Here is an 11981-nt window from a genome sequence, read left to right as displayed (position 1 = left end):
AAATTTATTTAAAATTGAAATTTTATTTTAAATCTTTCCGCTTAAAAATTAAAATAACTGGTTAAAATTGAATTTATATGTTAAAATTCATTTTTGTAGTTGAAGGTCCTTTTTAATTAAAATTAAACTCTTTTTTGGTTGAAATTTCAAATATTACTTTTTTTTAGAATTAATATATTTGGGTTAAATTTAACCGTTTTTTATTTAAAATTGAAAGTTCATTTAAAATCCTTTCGTTTAAAGACTCAAATAACTGGTTAAAATTGAATTTATATGTTAAAATTCATTTTTGTAATTGAAAATCCACCAATTTAATTGAAAACTAACCTCTTTGGTTGTAAAAATGAAAAAAAATATCGTTTTTGTTTTGCTTAAAAATAAATTGTTTAGCTAGAAATTTAACTTCTGTATTTTTGGTTGAAAATTAATATTTTTTAGTTGAAAATTCAAATATAATATTCAAAATTTGTCTTTTTTTGTTGTAACAAGCTAATCTTCTTGATTGAAAATTAAAATAATTAAATGTTTGGTTAAGAATTATTCTTCTTTTGCTTTAAAATTGTATTATTTGGTTAAGAATTGAATTATTTTGTTAAAGTCTTTTTTTCATTAAAATTGAAATTTTATTTAAAATCTTTTCTTTCAAAAATTCAAATAACTGGTTAAAATTGAATTTATATGTTAAAATTCATTTTTGTAGTTGAAGATCCATCAATTTAATTCAAAATTCTTCTCTTTGGTTGTAAAATTGAAAAAAAAAATTGTTTTTCTTTTGCTTGAAAATAAATTTTATTAGCTAAAAATTTAAATATTCTGTTTTTGATTGAAATTAATATTTTTTAGTTGTCTTTTTTGGTAGAAAGTTAATCTTCTAGGTTAAAAATTAAAATATTGAAATTTTTGGATAAGAATTCATATTTTGTACTTAAAAATTGTATTATTTGGTTAAAAATTGAATTATTTTGTGGAAAATTCAACAATTTTGCTAAAAAGTCATACTTCTTGGTTTAAAATTGAATTGTTTTGTTGAAAATTCGTATTTTTGGCTTAAAAATTTCACGCCTTAATAGAAATTCTTTTCCTTTTTAAATAAACAACGTTTTTTTGAGTATTTATCTTTTTTGGTTTAATTCAACTGTTTTTTTTTTTAATTTAAAATTGAACTCTTTTTTGATTGAAATATCAAAGATTACATTTTTTGTTGGAAATTAATCTATTTTTGATGAATTCAACTGTTTTTTAAAATAAAAATTAAACACTTTTTTGTTAAATTTTCAACTAAATAATTAAATTTTTTATTATATTTTAATTTTCAACCAAGCAGATTAACTTTCTACAAAAAAAAGACAACTTTTCAACCTTCTTTTTGAATTTTCAACTACAAAATATTAAGTTTTAACCAAAATTGCAATAGTTAAATTTTTTTTCAATTTTGCATCCAAAGAGATAAATTTTCGATTAAATTGATGGATCTTCAACTACAAAAATGAATTTTAACATAAATTCAATTTCAACCAGTTATTTGAATTTTTTAACGAAAATCTTGGTAATAAAATTTCAATTTAAAATAAAACACTGTTAAATTCAGCCAAAATAGATTAATTCCCAACAAAAAATGTAATATTAGATATTTCAACAAAAAAGAGTTTAATTTTAAATAAAAAAACAGTCGAATTAAACCAAAAATACTAAAAAAACCTTTGTTATTTAAGAAAGAGAAGAAATTCTATTAAGGCCTTACAATTTTAAGCCCAAAATACGAATTTTCAACAAAATTGTTAAATTTTCAAGTAAGCAATTCAATTATTAACCAAATAATACAATTTTAAAGCAAAGAAGATTAATTCTTAACCAAGCTTTTAATTATATAACCATATATATATATATATAACCATATATTTGAATTTTCAACTAAAAAATATTAATTTCAACCAAAAATAGAATAGTTAAATTTTTAGCTATGAAAAATTTTTTAAAACGAAACAAACACCATTTGTTTTTTTCAATTTTACAACCAAATAGAGGAATTTCCAATTAAATTAATAGATCTTCAGCTTCAAAAATGAATTTTAACATATAAATTCAGTTTTAACCAGTTATTTGAATTTTCAAGCGAAAAGTTTTTAATTTTAAATTAAAGTTAATCTTCTTGTTTGAAAATTAAAGTATAATAAAAAATTAAATTGTTTTGTTTGAAATTTAAAAATTTTGTTAAAAATTCAAAATTCATGATGGAAAACTGAACTATTTTTTTCGAAATTCGTCTTTTTGAATTCAACGACTTAGTTACATTTTATTTTTAATAACAATTTTTTTTGGCTAAAAAATTCTATTATTTTCTTAAACACTCATCTTTCTAGATTGAAAATTCATCTCTTTGTGTAATAATTTCACTTCTTTGTTTAAAAATGCAAAAATGTCAGGTTAAAAATTATATTTTTTATAAAAAATTTAACTGATTTGTAGAAACTTAATATTTTTGGTGAAAAATTCAACTTTGTAGAAAAGTGAACTATTTGTTTTTGAGTTCATTTATTTTCTTTAAAAAATTTCTTTTTGGATAGATAATTAATCCTCTTGATTGAAAATTAATTTTGTTTGTGGAAAATCCAACTATTTGGTGGAAAATTTCACTTTTTGGTTAAAAAATGACGTATTTTGTTATACATTCGTTTTTTTAATAAGTGAAAATGAAAACAGAATTAATTTTTTACTAAAAAAAAGTTTAATTTTCAATCACGCAGCTGAATTTTTAACTGAATAGTTTAATTATCAACTAGAAAAAATGCATTTTCAACTAAAAATAAATAAGTTAAATTTTCAGTTCAATAAAATTCATCTTCTAAAGAAAAGGTTTTCAATAAAAAAAACAAGAACTTTTAACTAAAAAATATAAATTTTCAACAAAAAAATAGTTAACTTATGAACCAAGGAAATGAATTTTCAATCAAAAATATGAATTTATAAAAAAAGATTCATTTTCGACTAAAAAACTCTAATTATAAATTAAATACATGAATTTTCGACCATCTTTTAAACTATTTTTAAATTTAAGAAATTAACTTTTTTAACTTAAAATTTAACCGTCCCTCTTTTAGTAAAGAAAAAAGTATTTTTAATTTCAAAATTAAAATATTTGGTTCAAAATTCATGTATTTTGTTACAAATTTGTTTTTGTCTTTTTATAGAAAATTAATCTTCTTGGTTAAGAATTCCTCTTTTTGGTTGAAAATTAATTTCTTTGCTGAAAAATTTAATAATTACGTTGAAAAATTATTTTTCTTAATGAATATTAATTTTTCAATTGAAAATGAAACTATTTCATTTTGCGTTGAAAAATTATATTTTTAGTTTCAAATTTAACTAATTTTTTTGAAAATTTGTATATTTTATTTAAAATTTATCTTTTTGGTGGAAAATTCAACTATTTGCTCAAAAATTTAACTTTTTTGGTAGAAAATGTACCTTCTAGGTTGAAAAATTGATCAATCCAACTGTTTTTTATTTAAAATTTTTTTTTTTGACATCAACTATTACATTTAACAGATTTCAACAAATTCAACAAATTCAACAAAATTTAAAAATTTTTAAGAAGTTTCCAAGAATTTTGTAGAAATTCTTAAACGATTTTAACGGGTTAAAGATTTTTTTAATTACATGATTTGCTTCTATTTTTTCCAAATTTATTTTAGTATTTACTTACTTCTTAAATGAGTCCAAGGCCTATAATGATTAAAAACCGACATAATCGATAGTCCTTGATTTTATGTGCTCATTATATTCATATTTTTAATCAACCTTTCTTTATTTGAATAATTTTTGGAAGAAAACCGTAAGCTGTTTATAGGTTAGGTTGACGAAAAAGGTTTATCTGGTCTTTATTTAGAACTTAGTTAATTAAATCCAAGAGATTATTAATTACTACTTATAGTTTAGGTATTTGGATCCTTTTTTGTGAAATAGAGATCAAGCAAGTAGATAAACAGTCTAATTTTTATGATTATGTGAAAATATTGTTAGGTTAGGAATTGCGAGATGAAGTAAACAAAAGGATTACTTACGTTTAAAGCTAATTAGTCACCTGGATGATTTTGGACGATAAATCATAATGTGATTAGTCTTTTATATAGGGGTGATTTTTATTCATTTATGAACTTTTTCTTGTTATTTATACATTTTTCTGCGAATTTAGACGTGTGATTTAGACATGATCGAACGCGACGAAAGCGCCCCTTTTTATTTTGCTCAAGTTTGAACTTTGACCAATGTCAACAAAACTATGTCAAGATCAATATTCATATATACTTATAGACTTCAAAATCGCGAAAGATGAAATTGCCGTGATAAAAAAATTCTCGAAAAATTTCCTGAAATCAGAAAATTGTTATAAAAAGAACATTTTCAAAATAAAAAATTCCTAACAATTCAAAAAAACAAATACTGGGCGAAAAATGAAATTTGGACACTGTAAAATTCCCGCAAAATAAAATCCACAAAATGATCAAAATCCCGAAAGATGGAATTCCTGACATTGTAAAATTCCTGAAAAAGAAAATTTGCAAAATATAAAATTTCCGAAATATAAAAAATCTGAGAAATGTGAAAATAAATTCCCGAAATGACAAAATTGTCAAAAAAAGAACAATTTCGAAATGGGAAATTCCTAAAATTAGGATAAACAAAATGCTGGCGAAAAATTAAATTTGGGCACTAAAATTTCCGCAAAGGAAAATCCACTCAATGATCGAATTGAAGAAATATAAAAATGCCGAAAAATAAAATACGCAAGATTGTAAAATCACCGAAAAATAAAATTTTAAAAAATAAATCAAATTCCCGAAATATAAAAATCCGAAAAATAAATTCCCACCATTATACAATTTCCGAAAAAAGAAAAATTTGAAAATGAAAAATTCCCAAAATTGAAATAAAACATTTTGGCGAAAAAGTGAATTCGGGCCCTAAAATTACTCGTAAAATTCCCACAAAAGAAAATCCCCGAAATGATAAAATTGCCGAAATATAAAAATCCCGAAAAATGAAATTCCCAAAATATAAAAATACTGAAAAATAAATTCCAGAAATGATAAAATTGCTCAACAATAAATTCCCGAAATGATAAAATTGCTGAAAAAAGACAATTTTCAAAATGGAATATTCCCAGAATTGAAATATAAAAATGTTGACGAAAAAAGAAATTCGGAGACTAAAATCCCCACAAAAGAAAATCCCCAAAATGATGAAATGGCCGAAATATAAAAATCCCGAAAAACGAAATTCCCGACATTTTGAAATTCCCCCCCCAAAAAATTCACAAATGTTAAAAATGACCGAAATATAAACAACCCGAAATTTTTAAATTTTCGAAATATAAAAATTCCGAGAAATTCCCGATATTGTAAAATTTGCGAAGAAGGAAAATTTGGAAATGGAAAATTCCCAAAATTTAAATTAAAAATTTTAGCGAAAAAAGACATTCAGGCGCTAAAATTCCTCCTAAAATTCCCACAAAAGAAAGTCCCCAAAATGATGAAATTGATGAAATACAAAAATTCCGAAAAATGAAATTCCCGAAATTGTGAAATTCCCGAAATTGTGAAATCCCCCCCCCCCCCAAATCACAAAATTCTAAAATTTCCGAAATATGAGAATCCGAAAAAATTGCCAAAATGATCAAAATGGCCGATATATAAAAAATCCGAAAAACGAAATTCCTGAAATGATAAAATTCCCGAAATATAAAAATCTCGGGAAATGAAATTCCCGACATTGTAACATTTTTAAATAGGAAATTCCCGAAATGATAAAATTACCGAAAAATGAAATTACGACACTGTACGATTCCCGTGAATGATAATTCCTAAAATGATAAAATTGCTGAAATATAAAAATCCTGAAAAATAATATTGCGAAAATTGTAGAATTCCCGAAAAAGAAAATGTTCGAAATCGAAAATTCTCGAAATTATGAAATTGACGAAATATAAAATACCCAAAAAATTGAATTTCCAACACTTTAAAATTCTCAGAAAAGAAAATTTTCAAAACAGAAAATTTCCGAAAAGAAAAAATGGTCGAGATATAAAAATCCCGAAAAATAAGTTACTGAAATGTAAAAATCCTAAAAAGAAAATCCTGAAAAAATAATATTGCCGTAAAATTAATTCCCAAAATGATAAAATTTCCAAAATTAAAAAATCACGAAAAATTAAATTCCCGAAAATGTAAAATCACCGAGATAAAATTTTTCGAAATAATAAAATTATCGGAAAATAAAAATATCAAAAATTGAAATTCCCAACATAAATTTAAAAGATTTCATAAATATCACAAACATTTCAAAAGATTCCACAAAGATTCCACAAGTGTTTTGAAGTTTTTACAATTATTTAAAAAGTTTACAAAATATTTCAAAGTTAAAAAAAATTTAAAGAATTCACATTTTCAAAGAGTTTGCAAAGGTGTCAAATATTTTACGAAGATGACGCTTGCACAAAGATTTCATAAATATTATAATAGATTTCAAATATTTTAAAGATTTTCCCATTATTTCAAAGATTTATGAAGATTTTTAAAGATTTCAAGGATCTTACGAAGATTTCAAAAGATTGAACAAAATTTAAGAAAAATCCACAAAAATATTCTAAAGATATTATTAGATATTACAGATTTATAAGATATTACAATTATTTCAAAGATTTCAGAAAAACTTCATTACATTTTTAAAGATTTCAAGAAGATTTAAATTCTTTTATAAAGATTTCAAATTATTTCATAAGATTTCACAAATATTATGAAGATTTCAGAAATCTTTCAAAGGATTTTCTAAAATTTCAGAAATATTTCTAAAGATTTTTTAAAATTCCAAAGATTTCACGGAGATTTCGATTCTTTCATAAATAATTTAATTTTTTAAACAGATTTCGCAAATATTTGGAAGATTTCTTTTTTTCTCAAAGATTTAAAAATTTTTTTAAAGATTTTTCTCATATTTTAAATAATTCTAAATTATTTGAAAAATTTCAGAAATTTTTCAAAGGATTTTCTCAAATTTCAAAGAATTCACAATTATTATTTTTAAACATTTGTAAATATTTCAAAAGATTTCCTCAAATTTCAAAGGTTCTACAAAAATGTTACGAAGATTTCCATAATTTCACAAAGATTTCAATGATTTAGCAAATATTTCAAACATTTCGAAATTTTTCAAATCCTTTCAGAATATGCCACAAATATTTCAAATTTTTCACAATTATTTCCAAAATTTCAGAAATATTTCAAAGGATTTTCTCAAATTTCAAAGATTTCATGAAGATTCCAATGCTTTCATAAAAATTTCAAGCATTTCAAAAAATTTCACAACAATTTTTAGGTTGCAATAGATTTCGCCAAAATGTCAATTCTTTCAACAAATTTCAAATGATTTTGCAAATATTTTAAAGATTTCAATAGACTCCACAAAATATCCAAAGATTTTATAAATATTTTTAATATTAATATTAATATTTTCAAAAAATTTCAGACGATTTAACAAATATTTAATAGATTTCAATAGATATCAAGAAGATTGCAATTCTTTCAAAAAATTTTTTAATATTTTAATAGATTCCATAAAGCTTTCAAATACTTTAATAGATTTCACTAAGATTTTAATTCCTTCACAAAAATTTCAAATATTTTTAAACATTTCAAAAGATTTCACGAATATTTTAATAGATTTCACAAAGATTAAAACAAAATTGTCAAAGATTTCAATGGTTTTCATTAGATTTCATAAAGATTTCAATTCTTTCACAAAAATTTCAAATATTTGAATAGATTTCACAAATATTTCAAGGATTTTATTAGATTTCACAAAGATTTTAATTCCTTCACAAAAATTTCAAATATTTTTAAACATTTCAAAAGATTTCATAAATATTTTAAAGATTTCATGAATAATTTTATAATTTCAATAGACTTCAAATAGATTAAAACAATTCCTCAATTATTTAAGAACTTTAGAAATGTTTCATAACGTTTTCTCAAATTTCAAAGATTTTAATTCTTTCACAAAATTTCCAATATTTCAAAAAATTTCAAGATTAAACAAATGTTCAAAAGATATGAATGTCTTTCAATAGATTTCACAGAGATTTAAATTTTTTCACAAAAATTTCAAATATTTCAATATACTTCACAAAGATATTTAATTCCTTCACAAAAATTTCATAAGATTTCACAAACATTTTAAATATTCCATAAATATTTTAATAATTTCAATAAACTTCACAAAGATTAAACAAATTTCTCAATTATTTTAAGAAATTTAGAAATATTTCATAATTTTTTCTCAAGTTTAAAATATTTCAGTGCTTTCACAAAGATATAATTTTTTTAAAAAGATTTAAATGTTTTTCATTAGATTTCGTAAAGATTCCAAATACTTTAATAGATTCACAAAAATTTTCAAGATTTCAACAAATTTTAAGATTTAAAAAAACTTGAAAAGATGTAAATGTTTTTCAATATATTTTACAAAGATTGCAATTCTTTCACTAAAATTTCGAAATATTTTAATAGACTTCACAAATATTTCGAAGATTTTAATAGATTTCACAAAGATTTTAATTCCTTCACAAAAATTTCAAATATTTTAAAACATTTGAAAAGGTTTCACAAATATTTTAAAGATTTCACGAATATATTTATAATTTCAATAGACTTCACAATGATTAAAAAAAATTCTCAATTATTTTAAGAATTTTAGAAATATTTCAAAATGTTTTCTCAAATTTAAAATATTTCAATGCTTCCACAAAGATTTTTAAAAATTTCAAAAGATTTAAATGTTTTTCAATAGATTTCACAAAGATTAAAAATATTTCTAAGATATTTTAAGAACTTTAGAAATATTTCATAACGTTTTCTAAAATTTCAAAGACTTCAATTCTTTTAAAAAGATTTCAATGGTTTTCAATAGATTTCATTAAGATTTCAATTCTTTCACAAAAATTTCAAATATTTTAATAGATTTCACAAATATTTCAAATATTTTAGTAGATTACACAAAGATTTCAATTCTTTCACGAAAATTTCCAATATTTTAATAGATTTCACAAATATTTCAAATATTTTAGTAGATTTCACAAATATTTCAAATATTTTAATAGATTTCACAAAGATTTCAATTCCTTCACGAAAATTTCCAATATTTTAATAGATTTCACAAAAATTTCAAATATTTTAGTAGTTTTTACAAAGATTTCAATTCCTTCACGAAAATTTCCCATATTTTAATAGATTTCACAACAATTTCAAATATTTTAATAGGTTTCACAAATATTTCAAATATTTTAATAGATTTCACAAAAATTTCAAATATTTTAGTAGATTTCACAAAGATTTCAATTCCTTCACGAAAATTTCCAATATTTTAATAGATTTCACAAAAATTTCAAATATTTTAATAGATTTCACAAATATTTCAAATATTTTAGTAGATTTCGTAAAGATTTCAATTCTTTCACGAAAATTTCCAATATTTTAATAGATTTCACAAATATTTCAAATATTTTAGTAGATTTCACAAATATTTCAAATATTTTAATAGATTTCACAAAGATTTCAATTCCTTCACGAAAATTTCCAATATTTTAATAGATTTCACAAAAATTTCAAATATTTTAGTAGTTTTCACAAAGATTTCAATTCCTTCACGAAAATTTCCCATATTTTAATAGATTTCACAACAATTTCAAATATTTTAATAGATTTCACAAATATTTCAAATATTTTAGTAGATTTCACAAATATTTCAAATATTTTAATAGATTTCACAAAGATTTCAATTCCTTCACGAAAATTTCCAATATTTTAATAGATTTCACAAAAATTTCAAATATTTTAGTAGTTTTCACAAAGATTTCAATTCCTTCACGAAAATTTCCAATATTTTAATAGATTTCACAACAATTTCAAATATTTTAATAGATTTCACAAATATTTCAAATATTTTAATAGATTTCACAAAAATTTCAAATATTTTAGTAGATTTCACAAAGATTTCAATTCCTTCACGAAAATTTCCAATATTTTAATAGATTTCACAAAAATTTCAAATATTTTAATAGATTTCACAAATATTTCAAATATTTTAGTAGATTTCCTAAAGATTTCAATTCTTTCACGAAAATTTCCAATATTTTAATAGATTTCACAAATTATTCAAATATTTTAATAGATTTCACAAAAATTTCAAATATTTTAATAGATTTCACAAATATTTCAAATATTTTAGTAGATTTCACAAAGATTTCAATTTCTTCACGAAAATTTGCAATATTTTAATAGATTTCACAAATATTTCAAATATTTTAATAGATTTCACAAAAATGTCAAATATTTTAATAGATTTCACTAATATTTCAAATATTTTAGTAGATTTCACAAATATTTCAATTTCTTCACGAAAATTTTCAATATTTTAATAGATTTCACAAATATTTCAAATATTTTAATAGATTTCACAAAAATTTCAAATATTTTAATAGATTTCACAAATATTTCAAATAATTTCAGAAGATTTCAATGTTTTTCATTAAATTTTAAAAAGATTCCAAATATTTTAATAGATTTCAGATAATTTTTAATTCTATTACAAAAATTTCCAATATTTTAAAAAATTTCAAGATTTAAAAAAACTTGAAAAGATGTAAATGTTTTTCAATACATTTTACAAAGATTGCAATTCTTTAATTAAATTTTCCAATATTTCAAAAAATGTCAAAGATTACAAAAATTTTTCAATAACTTTCACAAAGATTTTAATTTCTTCACAAAAATTTCAAATATTTTAAAACAGTTCAAAAGATTTCACAACAATTTTTAATATTTCACGAATATTTTAATAATTTCAATAGACTTCACAAAGATTAAAAAAAATTCTCAATTATTTTAAGAATTTTAGAAATATTTAATAATGTTTTCTCAAATTTCAAAGATTTCAATGCTTTCACAAAGATTAAAATTTTTTTTAATGATTTAAATGTTTTTCATTAGATTTCGTAAAGATTCCTAATACTTTAATAGATTCACAAAAATGTCCAATATTTCAAAAAATTTCCAAAGATTAAAAAAATTTTCAGAAGATTTCAATGTTTTTCAATAAATTTTAAAAAGATTCCAAATATTTTAATAGATTTCAGATAATTTTTAATTCTATCACAAAAATTTCCAATATTTCAAAAAATTTCAAATATTATAAAAATTTTTCAATAACTTTCACAATGATTTTAATTCCTTCACAAAAATTTCAAATATTTTAAAAGAGTTCAAAAGATTTCACAAACATTTTAAAGATTTCATAAATATTTTAATAATTGCAACAGACTTCACAAAGATTAAAAAAAATTCTCAATTATTTTAAGAATTTTAGAAATATTTCATAATCTTTTCTCAAATTTCAAATATTCCAATGCTTTCACAAAGATTTTTAAAATTTTCAAAAGATTTAAATGTTTTTCAATAGATTTCACAAAGATTAAAAATATTTCTACGATATTTTAAGAACTTTAGAGATATTTCATAACGTTTTCTCAAATTTCAAAGACTTCGATGTTTTTCAAAAGATTTCAATGGTTTTCAATAGATTTCATCAAGATTTCAATTCTTTCACAAAAATTTTAAATATTTTAATAGATTTCACAAATATTTTATATATTTTAATAGATTTCAATTACTTCACAAAAATTTCAAATATTTTAATAGATTTCACAAATATTTCATATATTTTAATAGATTTCACAAAGATTTCAATTCCTTCACAAAAATTTCAAATATTTTAATATATTTCACAAATATTTCATATATTTTAATAGATATCACAAAGATTTCAATTCTTTCACAAAAATTTCAAATATTTTAATATATTTCACAAATATTTCATATATTTTAATAGATTTCACAAAGATTTCAATTCCTTCACAAAAATTTCAAATATTT

This window comes from Belonocnema kinseyi, chromosome 5, assembly GCF_010883055.1.
Source record: "Belonocnema kinseyi isolate 2016_QV_RU_SX_M_011 chromosome 5, B_treatae_v1, whole genome shotgun sequence".
Taxonomy (NCBI): Eukaryota; Metazoa; Arthropoda; class Insecta; order Hymenoptera; family Cynipidae; genus Belonocnema; species Belonocnema kinseyi.
Note: the sequence above shows the minus strand (reverse complement) of the source record.